This window comes from Trichosurus vulpecula, chromosome 4, assembly GCF_011100635.1.
Source record: "Trichosurus vulpecula isolate mTriVul1 chromosome 4, mTriVul1.pri, whole genome shotgun sequence".
Classification (NCBI taxonomy): Eukaryota; Metazoa; Chordata; class Mammalia; order Diprotodontia; family Phalangeridae; genus Trichosurus; species Trichosurus vulpecula.
This window is the reverse complement of record NC_050576.1, coordinates 118,561,407-118,584,365: the sequence shown is the minus strand read 5'-3', so window position 1 is coordinate 118,584,365 and position 22,959 is coordinate 118,561,407.

Sequence of the window (22,959 nt, the reverse complement as noted above, 5' to 3'; positions counted from 1 at the left end):
CTTGGCTCCGCCCCAGTGAGTTTTCTCAACTAGCATTCATTACACACCTTGTGCCAGGTATTCTGCACAAAGAAAGGCCAAATACAGTCCTTACCCTCAAGGAGTTTATGGTCTACTGGAGAAGACAACATATAAACAACTACGTACAAACAAGGTATTTGTGGGACAAACTGAAAGTAATCAACAGAGGGAAGTCATCACCATTAAGGAGACTTGGGAAAGGCTTCTTACAGAAGACTGGTTTTTAACTGAGACTTGGAGGAAGACAGGGAACAGTCAAAGTCATGGATTTTATAGTAAGGGAGCAGGTTCTTTTCAGGATATGATTGTGTGCAATATGAAATGTGGAACCTTCTGAAAAATGGCAGAGCAGACATCATAGTAACTGGATATGACTTTATCTGGTTCAATCCCCTATTTTACAGATGAGGCAATTGAGGTCCTGGAAGATTAAACGACTCATCCAAGGTCATTCAGGTACTAGGTAAGAGTCAGGATATTCAACTAGAAGAGAGGAATAACAAAAGAAAACCTACAAGGAAGCAAAGAAAAGATGGACGCTTTCGACACAATGCATAGTATTTAATATACAGGCTTTCTTGAAGTGGAAAAATAATAGAAGAGAGGGGTATTCTTAGTATCTCACCACAGATGAGATTTATGGGACTCTAAGAGACCCACAAATTTAAGATATTCTGGAAAATCATAGAAGGGTAAATGCGTTGTCCTCTAACTTTTTAAATATATATGGGGGGATTTCTCTTCAGATGTAGAGTCAAATACATGACTTCTAATTTGCCTCCCAACTTTGATATTCTGTGATTCTACGATTCTTTCACCTTAAAATTCTATAATTCTTTTCACCTTAATTTCCCTTATACTTTTCTCCTGCATAGAATTGGAATAATGATACTAACTGCTCTGCCATCTCATAGGCTTGTTGCAAGCATCAAATGAAATAATGTATATAAAATACTTAGTATGTATTGCTAGTATATTTTCACACTTTGTGTGAAAAGAACCATAGGAAGTGATCTATTTTGATTCCAAGATGTGTCATAACATGCATCACTTGAGAAGCTATATGTATCATATCACCATGCTGCTCATGAAGACATTTAATTGTCATTAGATAATGATTGTGGTCATATTATTTAAAGTACAGTGCTATGATCTCAGTTCATTCTCTAAATGCTTCCCCATAAGCCACCAGAGTAACTTATCATAAAATAGAGAGATATTGTAAATGACACACTTAATGAGCCATGGGGAAAATTTTAATGTGAATTTTTTATAATAAAGTTACTGGCCTGGCCCATTTTAAGGTATAGCTAAATAAGAAGAGATGAGTCTTCTATGTCCTATTAGTTCTTCCCAGGAAGATTAGTATATAACAGATGGTTGTCATGGGGCTCAAAAAATTGGTGCATGGTCAATAATGAGTTTTTTTTTCTCTTACCTAGTGCAGAGGAAGGACATATAGGGAGGGCTAAACCTGGGAAGAAGTTTCCAGAAAGAAAGATTGGAAATTTATAGAGCTGTTGTGTACTGAAAATAATCCTATCCAAGTCATGGATTCATATTTTAGGATGTTTGTTCTCTAGTCAGGATGGCTGGTCTGCCTCCTTCAGGCTTTTCATCTTTAGACTCTAGAAATCCATATTTCCTCTCAAGCATAATCATCTTCACTGCCAAAGAGGAGCTATTTTTTTCCCAAAGGTAACAAAAAGACTCTCTCACTGTACTCAGCAGCAGTCTGTCATTAAAAATGCACAGTCTGTGGTTGGAGGGGTCCACCAAAAGCAAACAACATGATGGAATATCGCTTAAGAGGAATGTCAGGATGAAGTCAATTCCTGGCACTGTAGCAACATGTCAGTTTATAACAATAGGTCAGGGCAAAATAGAAGCTTTGAAAATTATTCCCCTAGTCATTAGTGCTAAAGAACCGTTTCTCCCCTGAAAAAATTGTTTTGTATTTATTTTGTGAACATTTATACAAATTTATTATCTGTGTACATATTGTTTGCCCCCTCCACTCTACTACAAACATAAAATCAGCTGCCTAGATGCAATGGATAGAGTATTATATCTGGAATCAGGAAGACCTCAGTTCTTATATGGCCTCAGACATTTACTAGTTGTGTGACCCTGGGCAAGACACAATGTCTGTCTCAGCTTCTTCATCTGTAAAACAGAGAAAATAATGCCACCTACCTCTGAGGGTTGTTGTGAGGATCAAATGAGATAATTTTTATAAGCACTTTGCAAACTTTTGAGCACTGTCTACTATCACTATAGAGAAATACATGGAAGAGGAAGAGGAAGAAGAGGAAGAGGAAGAGGAGGAGGAGAGGGAAGAAGAGAAATAGTTTTATTTTTGCATTTGTACCCTCAGTGACTAGTATGGTACCTAGTACATGGTAAGTGTTCAAAAAGAAAAACAAAACTTGCTGAATTGAATGGAAGTGAGCCCAAGAAGTTATATCCCTCATATAACATACCAAAATAAAATTCCCTAATTCCAGTATATACTTATGATTGCATAGGAGATAAAAGTATGAAAATACAGAAATCTTTTTTTTAAATTTATACAAACTATAGGAACATGTGCATTCAAGTGGGCTTTGACAAGATACACTCTTCTTCTCATTCACTTTAGAAAGATGTATTCATGGTAGGGAAAACATGGGTGTAATTGTAGGGCGTAGGGAGGCAACTTGAAAGTAAGGAAAGATTAAAGATACGTGAAAGAGTGGGGATGGTATGTGCTGGGGATGACGGAATGAAATGGAATCACTTGTGTACAAAGAGAGGTTTGCCTTGGCAAGGAAATGGATCACCCATTCCTATGATTGCAGGGTGAAAGAGGAGATAGTGGCAGAAGGCATCTAGGTGATTTGAGATTAGGAGGTGGGGAGAAAAGGGAGCCCTTCAAGATTGTCAAAAGACAGACAGAAATTGATTGATGATTTTTGATATACGGAATTCTCAGTAAAGAAACTCCACCCACAAATACAGATAAGCACCTGCTTAGGAACTTAGAGTCATAACCAATTGTCCAGGTCATTAAGAGATTAAATGACTTTTCCCTGAACCTCATAGTTAGTATGTACAGAGGCTAAACATGAACCCAAGTCTCCATGATTCTCAAGGCAGCTTTCTACCCAATTTACCATGCCACTTCTCACATTTACTTATAGTGTCCCAAAAGTCTTACTGCTGCTGCAGTGGTCTCTTATAAAAAACTTAAAACTAAGCTGGCTTTTGAGATGCACTGTATTTGTGTGTGTATATATATATATATATATATATATATATATATATATATATATACACATATATATATATGTATATATATATATATATATGTTATCTACGTTCATTTTTCTGGTCACTAAATCTAGAATGAACTAAACTCTCAACATAAACTTCATCTCTTCTATTTTCCCTAAGTCAACTGTCTATGAGAAGATTGTTGTCTCTCTATTTAAAAGAAGAGAAACAACATAGAGAAGAAAGGAAGAAAAGTACAGGAGAATGTGAGACAGCTGGAGTATGAATGGCTCAAAGTGGTGATTTATGGAGGATTCTAGAAGCAGCCTCCTATAACATATCCAGACATGGTCCCATGATCAGCCCCTCCTACTTGAGGAAAAAAGGATGAGATGTTGGGAATCTAATTGATTCCTACACCCAATCTTTGGTCCGATCCATGGTAGTGGTGACTAATTGAAGTTTGTTCTGATTTTAAAGGGGAGTTGGAAATATAACCCCAGCGCTTATGGAAATTCCACAGAAAATAAGTTGCTTCCCAAAGCATTCAGCTCTTTCACGCTCATAGAATTTGTGCCTTCCTTGGTGAACAAGAAAAATCACATTGAACAAAGACTTCTACAAATACAACTCGATTTATTTTTCAAGTGACATTATCTGCTCCAGCATAGGTCAAGTAAAGGTCACAAAAGATAATTTCATCTAGCTAGATGACCTCAGAAGCAAAATGAATTTCTTCTAGACAGAAATTATTCTAAATGAAAGGGTCCAATTGTGGGTGGGGGTGTAAGGGTGAAAATGGCACTGAATTTCTGTGGGCTGCTAGAACAACATTCATCATTCAGCACAGGAGATACCTAGTAATTCACAGGAGAAAATACATGGAAAGAGAGTCATGAAAATTACTTAGGCACTCAAATGTCAACATAGCATTGCTCAGAGTATGAAGAATAAAGCAACTTGAAATTTTAGTTTAAGAAGGTAAATATGGCATCGTAAGAATTATCAAGAGTCAAAAGGATCCCACAGCTAAAACATGGCAATGGAAAAATATGCCTTGATCAAAAGGAGAGATGGAAGGAAGAAAAGAAAGAAAGAAGGAAGGAAAGGAGGGAGGGAACATTTATTAAGTGCCTACTATGTGCCAGGCACCATGCTAAGGACTTTAAAATCTTTTCTCACTTTATAGATAAAACTGTATAACATCAAGAAATAAAGCTGATAAAAAGAGCAATATAGTAATACCATAAGTCATAAGTCAAGAGCATATACATCTATAGGGAAATATATGAATGAACCTGAGTAGAGATGCATGGTTTAAAAAAAAGTAGTTGAGGTTGGGAGGAAATACACAGAACTCCTATTCTAGTGCTATCATGCCATGGAGATGATTGAAGTTCTTGAAAGTTATGAGGGCAGAGACTGTGGAAGACAGTGCGGTGCAAAGGAAAGTAAATGCTCTTTGAACCCAGAGAACCTAGGTTCAAATCCTGGCTCTGTCACTTGCTATCTGGGTGACCTTGGACAAGTCTCTTAACCACTAACACTTAGCATCAGTTCTCTGTTTGTAAAATAAGATTGTTGGACTACACATGAATTTCAAAGGTCTTATCCAACTCTAAATGTCTCTTTTTTTTTCATCTTAGAGCCCCTATTTGCCTCATCTATAAACAAATCTGCATTGGTGTAGAGACTCAAAAGTGGGAATTCTCTCTGCTGATAAAGTCATATATCTATATCAAAACATTTATTTAATTGTCAGTACTCATGATGTGAAAAGGTCACCTTGAAGATAATCACAACTTATAAAGCAACAGCTGTTGCAGTGGATGTAGAAAAAAGTCTACCAAAAGTTGACAATATTCTCCCAACCAAGTCCATATATAGCTTAATATTCAGAGACTTAAATGTGAAGGTATGTGACGATGGGTGGTTGACAAAAAGTAAGTCTTTTTGAAAAGTTCAGATGTAAGAAAATAAAAGTAGTTAAAGGCCTATACTCAGAAGCTTTACGCCTACATACTAGCAACACTTTTCTCTAAAAGAGAGTAAGAACACACTGGATATGACAACTACCAAGAATTTAACTATATTTTAACCAATAGGACACAATATGTTACAAATTTAGGAGTGGGAGCAAAATCATTTGTCTGTGTACAATTATACCAGGGGTGGAGAACCTGCAGCCTCGAGGTCACATGTGGCCCTCTAGGTCCTCAGGTGTGGCCCTTTGACTGAATCCAGACTTGACAGAACAAATCCCCTTAATAAAAGTATTTGTTCCGTAAAACTTGGACTCAGTCAAAAGGCCACACCTGATGACCTAGAGGGCCACATGTGGCCTCCAGGCTGCAGGTTCCCCACCCCTGAGATAAACTATCAGCTTAGTAGACTAAATGTCAAAATTAATATCAAATTATCAGAAGTTATAAGAAAAGATAACATTTTACAGCAGACTTTCTTTACAGACACACAATCCAGTTCTGGTAGAAAACCCTCTTCATCGGGAATGCCCATCAATTGGGGAATGGCTGAACAAGTTGTGGTATGTGATTGTGATGTAATTCTATTGTGCTATGAGAAATGAAGAGCAGGATGGTTTCAGGGGAAAAAAAAACTGGGAAGACTTATATGAACTGATGCAAAATGAAGTGAGCAGAACCAGGAGAACATTGTACATGCTAACAGCAATATTGTAAGGATGATCAACTATGAAAGACTTAGCCACTCTGATCAAGACAATAATCCAAGACAACTACAAAGGACTCATGATGAAAAATGCTATCCACCTCCAGAGAGAGAGAAAACTACAGATTGAAGCATACTTTTTTCATTTTCTATATTTTTATTGTTTTGGTGTCTTCTTTTGCAACATATGAGAGGTCATACGAGCATAGATTTAGAATTGGAACCTCAATTAGAGGTTCCCAAAGTGGGTCATACCGCCCCCTGGGGGGCGCTGTAATGATGGAAGGGGTGGTAGCAGCCTCAGCTGCAACTGGGGGACCTTGAATAAAAATAAGGGGGCAGTGGAAGCACAAGAAAAGAAGAGAAGACAGGAAAATTTTGAAAAATCGTTCATACATTTCATCTGTTGTGTAACAGAGCTAAAGTTGTAGTGATTACACTGTTTTCCAAACAAACACACAAAATGCAAGTTCCAACCAATCAGTGGTCGAGTTCACCAAACAGATCTTAACAAGCAAGTGTTTGTAGGCGAGCATTGTTGAGAAGTTCAGCATGCATCAGCAGGAATACATGCATGTAAAGACTTATTTACAATATGATACAATACAGTTACATGACACAATATTGCATCATCAAAATTTTAATCCATGAAAAAAACCAAAATTACAATAAATTATTAAATTTAAGATGTGTCATTTAAAAAAATGATGCAATTTTTAAAAAAAATGTTAAAAGGTTAAAGAAAGTAAATTTCCAGGGGGTGCTGAGTAATTTTTTTTCTAAAGGGGGTATTACGCCAAATAAGTTTGGGAACCTCTGAATTCTAACTCTTCATTTTGCAAGCACTTAGAGAGATTTAGTGTTCTGCCCAAAATCACACAAGCAGTAGTACAGAGCCTGATTCTGAGCCTGCATCCTATTCATACCCTTCATTTTTTTAAATCCAGAACCAAATGATGGTGTTAATTACTGCTTGACAGAGAGTTAATGTTTCCAAGAAGGGTCAGGAAAACAAAGAGTCAAGACTGACAAAAGTTCTAGAAGATAATCTCGGTTTCCACCACCCCCTGGAAAATTCACTTCTGTGTGCACCATACCCATGGTGTTTCTAGGGATGGCAGAGGAAACACTAAAGGCCACAGACTTATCAGTTGATGGAAATGATAGCAAATAGTCTACTATGTAAACATGACATCATGAGAGGGAAGGGCTTCCTGAGTGGAGAGAAATTTCTCTTTTCCACTTTTGAATAAATTGATAAAAGAGTCTAATTTCTTTAAAAGTTTAATAGCAGCTTCTAATATGTATGTCTTCCCTTGGTTTGTACTTATTATACAAATCAAAATAATTGCTCAGTTAAAGTACACTAAGATGACTGCTCTCTGTGTGGAATGACATTGTGGCATGGTTAGCTATTATTTTCTCTCGATATCAATTAAAAATATATTTTCCTCATCCTCAACACATGTGGAGAAACTTGAAAAAAAGTTTCTGGCAAAAAAGAAGACAAAAAATACAATCTCCACTTTTTCCCTGGGGTTTTTCCATGTATGCTAATGTCATATCAACAAAAGCAGAATGGGTGATTCTAGTAGAACGATACATTTTTGCTTTTTCAAAAGTGTTAGTCTTTTTCATGTCATATGAAAATAATTCATGGAGTATTCTTTTACTTGTTTATTCTATTATTCTTTTAATTGCCGAGTAGAATGGGATGCACCCGTCTGCTAATAGCAGCTTCAAAAGTGTTTGTTTTGCAGTGTCCTTCCTTAAACTTTCGCCAAGCCATCAAGAAGGAAAAGATAAATCTTGCAGTGGAAGAATGCCAGAGAGGAAATCTGTCTTCCTATTACTCTGTGGCTTACCACATCTTAGAATTGAAATAATAAAGAAGCCCATATGTACTTATCCTGTCACCATGTTATGACCAGGTTGCCTTTCTCATTCTAGAGCAGAAAGTGTCATAGCTAAAAAGGATCTAGGTCTATTGGTAACATTGGCAAAATTGTGTCTATCATGGAGCAAAAGACAATGTTCCTCTTTAATAAAAGATATGTAAAAATAACCAATTTCTTTCTAATAGAAGTTAAGCAAAGACATAAAGATACCTCCATATTTAAGATGTGTGAAGCAATCTCATCTAGGTATAGCCATATTTCTATGACATCAGTTGATTGACAGCTTAGTCAATACCTAGATGGCAAACTTCAACAGAAAAAATTGAGGTAATACCTGACCCTTTGTTAGAACTGCCAAGGTGGCAAACACTGGCTGTGTGGCTGAAGTATTTCTCTTTCTTCTTAACAAATGATCTCCAAAAGGGAAATTGGTTGGTGCAAGACACAAAGCGTTAAATAAGATCTACCATTCCAATATCAGTGAACTGATAGTAATGATATGGGACTGTATTGGAAAATTGAAATAAATTCAAGGTAGCTAGATGATGCACTACATAGAACGCTGGACTTAGAATCAAGGAGACCTGAGTTCAAATCCTTCCTTAGACACTTAATAGCTGTGCGACCCTAGGTAAGTTATTTAACCTCTCTGTGCCTCAGTTTCTCCATTTATAAGATGAGGATAATAATTGTTAGGATCAAATGAGCTAGCACGTATAAAGAGTTTTACAAACCTTCAGGTGCCATATAAATGCCAGTTATTATTATTTTAATTGCTTCTGAAAAATGTTGTTCTCCAAATCAACTTTCATAGATTTAGGATATGACTCAACTAGTGAAGAAAACTTTTGCTTTGGCACTGTCCTCTCCATTTGTTCTTGGGTAGAATGTAGAGAAGATAGGGATCTCCTACCAAAGCAAGGAACACTAAAATCTTCTTTTTAAGAAAAGATGAAATTTTGCCCTGTGGAAATAAGAATTTCTGATTTCCTTTCCACCACCCACCCACCCTACCACCACCACCACCAACGATAACAATAAAGAAAACATTAACATATTAAGCAAAAAGGAAGAAGGGGTTTTGGGGGGTTTTTTGTTTAGTTGGTGGTAGTATTCCCCAGACTGGTTGAAAAATACACAAGTAAGAAAAGCCAGTCTGGAGGTTTTACCTATTATTCTCCTATTCTTGCCCTCTTTTCTCTAGTTTTAAAAACACAAAAATGTCTACATGGGGAAAAACTGCCACTTGCCACCATCATACTTAACACCCTGCAACATCATCCTGTTCACCCTGGTGCTTTTATTCTGACTTTACAGTCTATAGCCAAGGTATAATAGCGAGAATGCAGGGTAACTAACATCAAAGCTAGGCAAGGTCTTCTGTAAGATATTTTTTTCTATTTTAAGGAAAAATATGCTCAGTCCCAATGTCTCAGTGCTCTTCTCTAAGGGTTCTAATGAGTGAAGTCATTTTCAAACCAACATTTACATAAGGAAGCCAAAAACAAAAAGTCCTTTGAAAAAAAATTGGAGCTACATTAAGTTCGTGAAGAAAGTTATCAATTGTGCTGCCCACACAACATTCTGAGTTTAAGAAGTATCCAGATATTTCACTCAGAAATGAGTGAGTCAACCAATAAATGTTTATTAAGCACCTGCCTTGGACAAGGCATTGTGCTAAGCACTGGGGACACAAATGTGAATAAAGAATGACAGCTCTTACCCACTAAGGGTTTACAATCGATTGGGAGAAAACAACAAACAAAAAGATGCTGAAAATGGTGGAAAGTGGGGTAGAGGGGGAACTACCTGACCGGGAAGTACCTGACCCTAGGAACATGATGAAGAAATCAAAAGAACTAGCCAAATTGGGTAGAAAATGGAGAGATGGCTGGCCTGAGGCCGCTCCTTAAATGGAAGTTTTAAAAGGAGCTTTTTGCTCCATCCTCCAACCAGAGAGGCTAATGAGGTGTGAGTACCAAGGATGATTTGATTTTGCAGGATAACAAGGGTCTTAGCGATGTGGTTCCTGGAGGCGTGATGGAGAAATACAAAAAGGTACAGTTGGATAAGAAATGAAACCAGTCATTCCCTTGAGGGTAGAGATCTAACACTTGTGTTAACCACCCTTGCATCTTGCTATTGACATCCATAAAGACAACCGGTCTATGGAATGTTTGAAGGATAAACTGATTTAGCCTTGAATCTCACTTTGTATTTAATGTACCTCTTTCGAGCAAAGAGATGAATTTTACACATTGCCACTTTAAATCTGCAGAATAATCCTGTACGGTCTTGATTTTTCACGTCCAATACTCGTACCTTTTAGTGTTTGGGTAGGGTTCAATGTGGATTTGTTGCAGGGAGGGCAGGAGGAGGTATTTATCCTATCACAAGTAGATAGAGCACTAGGGACTTGAGAACAACAAAAACTACCCAAATGAGAGTGCAAGTTTAGATAGAGTTAGTTATGCCTTTGTGCATGGAATAGTATATACAGTTATCCATTTTAAAAGGTAGCAAATAAAATATGAGGGAGATAGATCATCCAGAGGTTTAGGGACAGAATCCTTCATATAGGACTTGTTCAGAGTATTAATTACAAATTAATGAGAGTCATTCAAAATATTAACATAAAAGTCTCTCTCATAACTTTAGAAGCCTGGAATTCTCTAGCAGTTTGCAAAGGGCAGCTAGATAGTGCAGTGGATAGGGCACCAAGCCTAGAAAAAAGACCTGAGTCCAAATCTGGCCTCAGATACTTAACACCTGTGTGACCCTGGGCAAGTCACTTAACCCTGTTTGCCTTAGTTTCTTCATCTGTAAAATGAGCTGGAGAAGAAAATGGCAAACCACTCCAGTATCTTTGCCAAGAAAACCCCACAAGGGTTCACAAAGAGTCAGACACAACTGAAAAATGACTGAACAATAAAAATTATATATATATATATATATATATATATATATATATATATATATACACATATATACGTATGTATGTGTGTATGTGTATATATATATATAATCTCACTTTATCCTCACAAAAGCTCTAGAAGGAAACTGTTAATATTGTCTCTATTTTATAGATGAGGAAACAGAAGTTGTGACTTGCCTAGCATTCCATAGCTAATAAACTACTGAGGCAGGATTTAAAGGTTAGGTCTTCCTAATTCCAAATCCATCCTTCTATCTGTACGTGTTAGGGCCTATCAGATGGCTCAGTTTAGCCTTTCTCTCCTTGTTCGCTATAAAAGAGAAGATGATTTATGGGTACCTCAAATGTTGCTACCTGCCCCAGGCACCTTTTGTGCTGCTTGGCCCTGGTTCCAGAACTGTTGGTTATGACTCTGAGAGCTCTCCTCATGAATCCTCAAGTGTGAGTTTGTATAATTCCCTGGGATCTCTTCTTGCAGGCTGAGGAACCCTGTCAGACATTTTATACCACATACTACAATAAGCCCAAGCTGAACATAGGATCGAAATATAAAAGATCACACCATTAAAAAGAAGTCAGAGGAGAATGACATCAGGTCCTTTTCATAGCTCTGCATAGGGCAGAATTTCAAATTAAATAAGGGATAGAGAAAATGATAAGATAATTTTAAAAATATTTAATTTACATGAAATTGAACATGTTTTGTATGAACACAATCAACGTCATTAGAATAAGAAGGGAAACCGTCAACTGGCATCAGAAATACTTGCATCAAATATTTCTAATAAGGATCTGATGGGGAAGGGGAAAGGAACAAGCATTCATTAAATACCTATTATGTGCCAGCACTCTGCTAAATGCTTATCAACTGTTATCTCACTTGATAATCTATATTTATAGAATTATTAACAGAAATACATAAAAAGGGTCATTCCCCATTGGATAAGTGGCCAAAAATATAAACAAATAATTTTCAAAAGATGAATTGAAAACTATTTTTGTCACAAAATTGCTGCAAATAACTACTAATATCATGTTGTTCCATTGTTTCAGTCATGTCCAACTCTTTGTAACTATGTTTGGAGTTTTTCTTGACACAGACACTGGAATGGTTTGCCATTTTCTTCAGCTCATTCAATCATCCAATGTTCTGACACTATTGCATATAACTTTGATCCCTATCATTGATGTTGGGAATTATATGGAAGCATCTCTTCCTGAAGATTGAATAAGCAATTATGATGCTTACCTCTCTGCATTATTAAGATGCCTGGATTCTCAAGATACTTAAGTCACCAAAGGATTGCGGAGGGATTGGCCTCCTGTGCTGGTCGACATTAAGGGGATTCTCTTTGCCATCATATTTAGTAAAGAAACATTTCACTCCTCCCTTCCAAGTGTGCTTTGCTGGTCAATGTTAAGGGGATTCTCTTTACCATCATACTTAGTAAGGAAACATTTCCTTCCTCCCCTTCAAGTATGCTTTCCCTTGGCAACTCTCCTTTTTACCACACAGCAAATTCAGTCCCCAACAGTACTTGTTATGTGTCATTGGCTTCATTTTCCAAGGAAGCGCTTCTCTCTCTAATGTGATTGCTTCTGGTAACCATGTCAACCTCCTGTAGAAATTCTACCTGCTGGCACAGGAAGCCCCATGGCTAAAATATTCAATCCAACAACAAGATGGTATACTTTAATTTCTGTCCCTCTGATGTACACCACATAGCTAATCAATTTTAAGTAGCAATGTTTAAGACCAAGGCTGACGCTGTATGGAACAATCCAGTATATTTTTGTTCTGTATAAGGGAGCTCACAGAAGTGAATCAACCTACCATAAGCCCAAATTCATCACACAGCTTTGACTTCTGTAACATTAACCAGCAGGTACAAGGAAGACCATAAGAAGGATAAAAGTGATATACTTCAACTTCAAAATACTTTTCCTTCCTGTGTTTCTTCTAAGAGATCCTAGGCCACAATAAGTTACCTAATTAATGCAGCTAGACAAGTTCTACCAATAACATGGGACAAAAGGTTGGCTTAACAATGGTCAATCCGCTTTTCTGATCCATTGTAGTGCCTAAGTTGGATTACAGCATGGCAAATTCAGTTGACCAAGCCATGTAAGGTATCTAAAAAAGTGAAAATCAACTGTAAAGCAACTGATAAAGTGGCTACAAGAAAACATGAATTCAGATACTACTGTACTCTATAGTCTTTATAATTTCTAAGATCAATATCCCTTGATTGTCTTGCTCATCCATTCCCCATACATGTGAGGTTTTCATTTTCTCATTCTTTTATGTTTTAAGGCCACTGTGTGGAGGATATGGGTGTTTATTTCTGCTGCCTATTCATTACTTGGTGTAATAGTAACATTTAGAAAACTTTTTAAAAAATGAGGATAAATTATACGATTTCATCGATAATTTAATTCAACATGTATTTATTAAGTACAGAGCACTATGCTCAATACTGAGCCTGCTGAGTGCTATGTTTTAGCCTACATATTGCTTTTCAATCAAATCTTCTAAAAATCTAAATTCTCATGCTGTACAACAGGTCTACGCTCATCTTCCATTCAAACATCCTTCTCTTATTTCAGCAAGAACTAGGGATCTTGGATAATGTCATTAGTTTTTGCTTGAAAATGAAGATCTTCATCCTATAACACAGAAGAGATCCCTTTCATTTCTAGTATCATTTGCACGTGGGTCACAAGTTCATCACCTTCTCTATGCAGGAAGCTCAGTACGATCCTGGTAAAGGTCTAATTTTCCAGGAGAAATAAGTCCAGCTGAAGAAACCAAAGTGAATCAATGGCACTCCCAAGAGGAAAAGGCAAATTTATGGAATTTTTTAAGGTGATTCACTTTAACGTTAGAAAGTGTCCACAGACTACAACAGGTCAGTTTTAATGCCACTAATACAAAACCGATTCTTCTAACAGTTACTATGAATTACTTCTTAAGACCGTATCTCTTCAGAAGCAATATAGCCATGCAATGATCTTCAAAAAAAGTTTGTTTGGATCTGGCTCCATTTAACATAAAACTTCCCTTAGCTTCATAGTTCTCCACTGCTGTGCTTTTTCCTCTAGAACATTTTTCTTTTTCTCCTGTTTTCCTGCTCTTCCTCCATGTGGACACATATTCAGTCTAACACCATGAACCCCTTCCCCCAGTCCTATGATTGCTGGTTCTCCTGCCCCCTTATACTTGAAATCAAACTTCTCCATCTGTATGCAGGGCTAACTGACCCTCCAAATCATGGTAGTGCTCTGAACTTGGTCATTTATGTTTGCCTACTCATTTGTCCCAATGTTATCATCATGCCAGCCATTGAATAGTACATATTCTCTAGACCTGGTGCTGATCATTAGTTTTGTAATGTCTGAGAGGTATTTAGAAGAACAACACCACCACCGAAGAAGTGCTAAGTTCTATATCTTTGAAATGGAAAACAGATAATTTGCGAGTGAATGATCTAGTAAAATATTATTATTCAGCCTTAATTTTACCACAAGTCTAATTTTGCACCCCCTTCCTTAAAGAAGATATATTAGTGTAATAGGATTAGCCCTTAATACAGGTAAGCATTAGGGAAAAGAAGTTATCCACTCTGTTCCCAAAAACTGGTGTCATAAAGAAATTCTACTCTATTTTATATTTGCATAGTGCTATGCTTCTGAGGAGCTCAAATCACATTTCCAAAATCACTTCATTTATCCCTCAATATTCCTGAAAGCTTGGCAGAGGTAGGCAAAGAATATTACTTTCTCCAGTTTGCCTATGGAGAAATCGAGGTACAGAACATCTAAATGTCTTTCATAAAATAACCCAGCAAGCTCACTCCAGTCTAGGGGGGAATGGGTCTTAATTATTGACTCCAAGTGGGAATTCTTACATCTTTTCTAGCCCATTCCCAGTGCTCTAAGCCACCTCATCCCAATCATACAAATAGGAATCTGAGACTTGCTGATAAAATTCTTTCTCTATAAATTCTAAATGATACATGAGCCCTCATCTGAACAAAGAAATTCATCCCCCCTTTATACAAGAGGTCCTGGTCACAACAGGGAGACAAGGTGGATAAAGCAGAAATCATTATCCCACAGATACACTGAAAGTTACAGATGTGCCTAAAATAATTGTATTATGTCTATATACAGTGCAAATCTGATAGAAAATACCTGTTACAGCATCAAATATGCCTGTATTCATATACAACTTCTTAAAAATTACAAAAACAAAGAAACAAACCCCTGTATTTTAGAATGACTCAATGAATTTAATCATAGACTAGTTTGTAATAAGGACTTCCACAAAATGCTAGTTTTCAAATAGATTTGGCATGGTCCAAAAATTTGGAAAGAAAATTTCCAAAAGAGCCTCCTTTGCTATAAAATAAGGTGCTCGGAAGATTGCAAAAGATACTTACAGAAGAAGGTCTTCTTTGCTCGTGGGTTCATCATTTGGTGATGTTTTCCTCAGGAGTCATCATGCTTTTGATCCTTAATATTATTCTTCCTTGAAGGTTTCTTCTCTGTAATTCTCTGAACAAGGTCACATCCACTCCCAAACCATCGTCCCATACTGTTTTCTTGCTTTCATGAACGCTGCTCCCATAGATGGATTTCCTGTCCAAAAGACTCAAAAGTGAACGTGCGTTGCTGAATGCTAGTGAACTATGCTACCAAAATACTCACTGTCTTAGCAATTTGGCTCAGGAGCATATTCCCTGATTAGGGATGATGAAGAACTGCAACCCAACTGTTCCAGAGGACTTTAAAAGACAGATGCTTCTTCCTTACTATGAGTGAGCAGATCAAAATCATTAGTGCCATTTATTCTCACTAGTTCTCTGGGGCTCATGTACTATTTACACACAAAGCATCCATGTACTGGATGCCATATAATGACCCTACCAATTGCTGGAGGATTAATATCCCAAGTATATTTTAGAGTCAGCCTTAGTATGCTTTGAAGTACATAATGTTTTCCATTCTTGAAAGGACAAAGAGATCTACGTTGTCAAAGTTTATTTTTAAGCTAGTGTGCTTGCTAAGTGCAGTGGCGAACAGGCTTTCCGTGCCTGTAGTACCATTGCTGGAACCTATTAATGCAAACAGATGAATTCTTGGCTTGAGTCCACATAGGCTTTTATTTCTTTTTCCTTACCTTATCTAACTTTGCATTGATTACAGCACTTTTTCAATTCAGAAATATTATCAATTTGGTTAGCCTCCTTATTTTAATTCTGCCAATGTTGATGCACTGTGGAAAAGAAAAATGAGACGCAAGATCCAGTAGGCTTGGCTGGACCGAGAAAGTTATTCATCGGAGGTAGATTCCATTAGTGAAAAAGTTTTAGGGACCTTGGAGAGAATGGGTAGGAGAAAGAGAGAGGAAGAAAGAGAAAACACCATGCTGTGATTATTAGCTTTGCCTCTTCACATGTTCTCCCATTGTTTGGAAAGCAAATTGCTCTGGTTTGCATAACCCCCTACTGGTATGCTCAACCCACCAAAATTAGCCCACATGTCATCTAATACCAGTCTAAAACTTGTGGAAACACATTATTGCTCTTATTAAAGCCATAACAAAATACAGCTGAGCAGTGTGTGTTAGGTGGTAGGGTGACCCAGAGGTAATACAATCTGTGTTATGGAATTTCTAGCCCTAATTTTAAACATCTGGTTTTGATAGGACAATAAATGTGATAATGTACATTAAAATGCCAGTGTCCAAGTAACGTGACCCTTCTACCTAACTAAAGCAGCACTTGTGCTTCAAATCACATAAATGATACATACAAAATTGACTGCTGACCCACCTCCAATAGGACACGAGTATTTAGCTATGTTGGGTTTTTTTTCCCCAGAAGTGGGAATAAGTTTTCAATGAACCATTTACACTCTCTTGTCTGGTCCCCCTCGTGACCAGCTGCATGAGTTTATGAGGCAGCTGGGTAAGATTAAGGAAGCAGGTCTGTGTTTGTGGAAAAGACCAAAGCTAACTGGACCAGAGAGAAGACTGAACCCTTGACCTTGGTATTATTGATACCATGCCATGTTCCATTCAACTGTGCTAACCAGCCAAAGGCAAAAGAACAGGTTAAGCTCGATCAGATAACTTCTACGGCGCCTTGCAAACGCTGTGCCCCAGAGCACTTCTTAAAATGGGGCATTGATAATTTTATCCCAATGTAGGTAAATGGAGGCACAGTATCCTAAAGTGACCATGACTTTAAAACATAAAGTGATTCAGTCATGGAAGTGGTCCTAGAATCTTGAAGTTAAGAATGATAACTCTTTAAAACTTGTCACTTGGAGTCAGGTTTGGCTCTAGGCAAAGTGCTACCCAGTCCAAAACAACATGTACAGATTACACACACACACACACACACACACACACACACACACCCTTGGAGATATACTTAGGGAGGGAGGGGGAGACCATTGACAGAGCAATAAACAGTAAGGGGCATTATTTGGGGGGAGTAAAAAGAAGAATGTCTGACTGGACAGGTAGAAACTAAATGAAGAACTGGGTAGGGCATAACCACATTTGGAAATGGAAGGAGGCATTATCATCCTCTACGGAAGTGCCTGGGATCTGGCTAGAAATTCCCTAGAGACCAAATATTTATTTTTGAATGTGTACCATCATTAGTTCTGAAACACACACATACTTTTTAAAAAATTTCTCCCTGTGGCCTGGGATCAGAAAATTTTCTAATAGCCTTTATCGGACAGGGACAAATTACTGGGGAGATGTAGTTTGTCTTCCATTTCCAGCTGCACCAATGTTACTCAGGACCTCAGCCCTTTGTCAAAAAGAAGAATGTATTCAAAGCAGGTCCAAAATATCAGGAATCTTGAAAAATGACCCACACCCCTGTTTCCTCCCGACATGCAAAGCTTCATGAGTCAGGTGAAAGGTATTTGAGGGAGCTGGCCTTGGGGGGGGGATCTAGGAGGAGGGAGTGAAGGGGTAAAAAAAAGCACTCTGAATCTGTATGAGCCAAACCCCAAACCTTTTCAAAGGCGTGAAAACATTCAGGCCGCTTCAGTTTTTTTTTTCCTCCCCCCCCTTTTTTTCCGGGGCCTCTCTCCTTCTTGGTTCTGGCCAGCCCCACACAGAAGTCTTGCGACATGAGCCATTTCCACGGAATTTCAGATCCTGCCAGAAACAGGAGGGATCGGAAATTTCGTGAGAATGGTTATTCTTAGGAGATTTCCATCCCAGATTCTTAACCAGTGTGGCTCAGATAAGCATCCAAAAGCCATTGCCAAACCCTCCCAGATCCCCAATGCACTTCTTTTCATTCAATTCAGCTTACAAAGGCTTTAAAGGAACAGGGAATTCACCGACTGGTGGAAATTTTGTTTTCTCCATGCCTGTTCCAGAGCCCACCATCTATTTAGAGAGAGTTTGGGGATTTGGTTTAGGACACAAACATCAGGTTTGAGTCCTCGACAACATGTTCATTTTTGTCAGCAAGGACATGTTTATAGCCCCCGAATCAAAACAACCTGGCCACAAAACTTTGCTTTTCAAAAATATTTTTGTTGCTTTTCAGCAAATATCCAGCATGAAAGTGGTATCCTGTTGACATGCTGTATCCATGTGTAACTGCTTCAAGACCTCCTATGAAATGCAATGTCCTCTTTGCTTTTGGGAGAAGACACCGACTATAGTGCTTAATACAGGTGGGGGGTTTTGTATAATTCTTAATTGTTTTCCCTGCATCTAACCTACCCCACTCTCCAACTCACTCTTTACACAGGTGCAAAGTTAAGTTAATATTTCTAAAGCACAGTTCAGCCCATGTAATTCCCCTGTTCAAGAACTTTCTGTGATTCCTTGTTGCTTTTTGAATTAAATACCAACTCTTCTTGTTGTCTTTTAAAGCCTTTCATGATCCATCTCTAGCCTGCATTTTAGTCCGAATATGCATTATTCCTTCTCACACACTCTGTCTTAGTGTGAAATTGGCCTCCTTGGGATCCTATCTACATCACATTTAGACGCACGTCCTCCAAGCCTTTTCATAACCTTTCTCCCAAGCTGGAGCGTTCTCTCTCCTCAACTCTGGCCCCTTAAATCGCCAACTCTCTTATATGGCTCCAAACAAGTGCTCCCTCTTATAACAAGTTTTCTGGGCTTCTCCCAGGTTCTGGTGACACTTAGGTTGAATCTATTTTGTATTTGTGTATATGGGTATATGTTATTTCTTCTAAGTAGAACGTAAGGTCCTTGAGGGCCGGGACCATTTCATTTTTTAATGTGTGTATGTGTGTGTATATATATATATATGTATGTATGAATAATATTTGATATATGTGTGTATATTTTATATGTATATGTGTGTATAAATATGTGTGCGTATATCTTTCACCTAGCACAGTGTCTGTCATGTAGTAAGGAATTAATGAATACTTGTTGAGTTAAATTAAATAGAACTGAATTGAATTGAGGGGGGAGGGGAGTCAGTGTGAATTAATGAAAAGTCTGAGAGTATTGTTTTCCCAAAGAAAAAGCCCTTTTACAACTGTCAAGTATATATAGTGAAACAGCGGATAGAATGCTAAGCTTGGAGGCAGGAAGACTCATTTTCCTGAGTTCAAATCTGGTTTTAGACACTTACTAGCTATGTGACTGGGCACGTTATTTAACCCTGTTTGCCTTGGTTTCCCATCTGTAAAATGAGCTGGAGAAGAAAAAGGCAAACCACTCCAGTATCATTGCCAAGAAAAACCCAAATAAGTCATGGAGAGTCAGACATGACTGAAAACAACTAAATAACATGTATAGTAACTCAAACCAGGCTAATAAATACTTGCAAGTATGGTTTATCCTGGACTTGAATTAACAAAGAAAGCATTTTTGTTATATTATTCTATAAATGATTTAATGCAAATTTATGTTAGAAGTATACTTTTTTAAAGTCTTTGATATCATTGATATAGGCATTCCCTTTAACAGATCACAACTCATCCATACTTTCATTCCCTGGGACATTTTATTTAATCACTTATTATGGCCAAAGAACTGATCACCAAGAAGGCAGAGCCAAGATGGTGGAGTAAAGACAGGGACTTGCCTGAACTCTCCCCCAAACCCCTCCAAATAGCTTTAAAAATTAAACAAACTCTAGAGCAGCAGAAACCACCAAAGATGGAGCAAAACAAATATCCAACCCAAGGTTACTTGGAAGGTGGGCAGGAAAGGTCTGTTTCACCAGGCTGAGAGAGGAGCACAGTTCAGCACAGGCTGCACCAGCAGAGACCTGGCCCCAGCAAAGCCGGAACAGGCTGTGGGGCGACTGAATCACTCACAGCAGTGGCAGTTTCCAGACCTCTCAGCCCACAGACACCAAAGACAACTTAGAAGGTCAGCAGGAAAAGTTTATTGCACCTGAATGAGTGTTGCACAGTCCAGCTCAGGGTAGCAGCAGCACAGGATGCACCAGCACAGCCCGGGCCCCAGTAAACCAGGAGTAGGCTTTGGGAGTGATTGAATCAGCAGTGGCAGCAGCTGCTTCTGGAGCTCTCAGCCCATAGATGGTAAGGGGGTCAAACAGTTGGTCAAGAGATTACAGCGGTCTTTTTGCTAGCACTAAGTTACTTTGCCCATACTCAGATCTAGGTCCTGGGTGGCAGTCCCAGGGAAAAGAGGAGCATTAGCACACCAGAGCTTGTAGCCACAGTGGAGGGGGGATCATCCTCACAGTTCCAGAGTGCCTGTGGGCTCTCACAGACCAGAGCACAAGCTGGGAGAGTAGAAAACACTTCTCCTTGGTTCGTACCACCTTGGAAGAACTGAAAACTTACAGGCCCCCAGAAGTATCTCTGAAAACAGCTGCACAAAACCCCTGAAGCTTGAGACAGTGCATCCTCCACCCTGAAAGCATAGCTCTACTTTAACAAACACTTAACATCAACTAACAAGCTGGGAAAATAAGCAAACAACAGAACTCATCACCAAGAGAGAAGTCTATTGGAGGTGGAGTGTCTCCATACTTCACTAGACTGGCCTTTGGAAAGCAGAGCTAGTCTGTTGCCCAATCTGCCCTCATAGGGTTTCCAGCATGGTAGAACCAACCATAGTTTATGAATCAAGAAAACCATTTAACTCCGTAAAGTCTATCACTAATATGAAGCTTACTCTGACTAATCAAAGACCTTATTTATTCCCTTCCTTTGTCTCCACTGCCACTTTTAACACTCAAACTTTTCACTCTTCCTCCCCAATCTTTACAGCAATTATACTCCTCTCCCCATTCCTATATTTCCCTTACAAGTATTTATTAATCTTCTACTATGTGCCAGGCACTTTTCTAAATGCAGATGTAATGTGATTCTTTGCTGTTGAGTAAGTTTGCTCAATGTCTTTACGCTTTTTCTAGAGAAGCACCATGTCTACACAGGTCTATAAATGGCACCTAACAGCACACTGTTGTTAACAATCAGTTATTTAATACAGACAGTTCTTGATTATCTGCAACCCATTAACAGCACCTGCTCAAGTTCCTTTGCATAGTTCAGTGGAAAAGAGATGTAGGTTCAGAAGATGGGGGCCTAGGCTCAATTCCCTGTAACTGCTCTACCCACCATTCTTTCATCTGTAAAACAAGAGGTTTCCTCCAGCTCTAAAATGATGAAACCATCACTTATGTGCTAAGCTTGCTTTATTGTTGTTATTGTTTGTCCTTCATCCCAAGAGGACAAATTACATCATGAGGATAATGTCTTGACTTGCTTGTGAACTGGATTGAAGTGGAGCAGAGTTGTGCAAAGTCCTCTGCCTCACTCTCCCTTCTAGTCCTCAAAGTCCAGTGGTGAGGCAAAGGTCAAGATAACTGATGATGGCTGCATTTCCTTTATGTACATCTTAGCTCCCTCTCTCCTTTGTGTTTAGCTAACTTGAAAGATTTTTTAAATACACACACTTATCTCCTCTACTTACATCTTCACATTTGTTTGAGAGGTCATTCTGTCTCTGTACTAAACAGTTTTCCAGAAGACATTGAATTATAGGAAAAGACAGGGAAACCATACAACTTTGTAGCACCACCTGAGATAGATTTTTGAGGTACAAGTACATATGTGGATTATATAATAAAGCTCCTAATTTAAATATAGACCCACATTGCAAAATCAAGAATGATCCCTTATTTCTCCCCTATCCGAGGACTCTTCTTACTTCTACCACCTCTACTAATGCAGATAAGGTGAGAGTTAATTATCAGTGTTTGGCAATGATAAATGCAATGGTGGAGAGGACATATGGCTTGATGACCTAGTAGAGCCCCAGGCTGAGAGTCAGCTTAGACCTGAGTTCAAATCCTGCCTTAGGCACAAACCTTTCTCAGCCTTAATTCCCTTACATGTAAAATAGAGATATTAGTGACTACCTCGTAGGGCTCTCATAAGAATCAAGTGAAATAATAGATGTGATGTGTTTTTATTAGTGCAATCTAAATCTTAGCTATCATTATAACGGTGCGGATGCTATCACAGATGTCACTGCCTCTAGGAAGCTCAGCATATTTGTTTCTCTTTCTTAACCATTATTTCTAACTTTTCGTAACACATAGCATGCTTAACTATTTGTGGGGTGACATGTGAAATAAATAATAAATGCTCTCTCAAGTCCCTTCTAGCTCTTCTGCTCAATGAATTCATGGTTTATAAAACACAGTTCTCAAAAGGTTTTTTTTTTTCCATAGTGTTGACCAGTTTTATTTAAGCTGATTAGTATATACTTTGGAAAATATCAGCCATAAAACTTGGGAATTGATTACTGCAGAAGAAGTAAAATCCTTTAGAAAAAAATGTTTTCATTATCTAGGCTCTCAAAATAAATGTCAGTGAACTGACTTCTTTGAAGAAGTAGCTTTTAGCCTAACTATGAAAGATTTTCTCTTTTTTATGAACGCTATGTGGTTTCAGATTAAAGTACAAGTTACAAACGGAGAGGCATCTTTAAAAAACAAACATTTAACAACACACCCCCTCCCAATGCATGCTATGGGGTGCATTCCGATGACGTCTTTATTATGCCTCCCTACTGTTGTCAGCAAAACAGAATGAATTGGTTTTTTAGCTGAATTGAGTTAAATCTCTCTGTTGAATTTTACATAAAGGTATGCA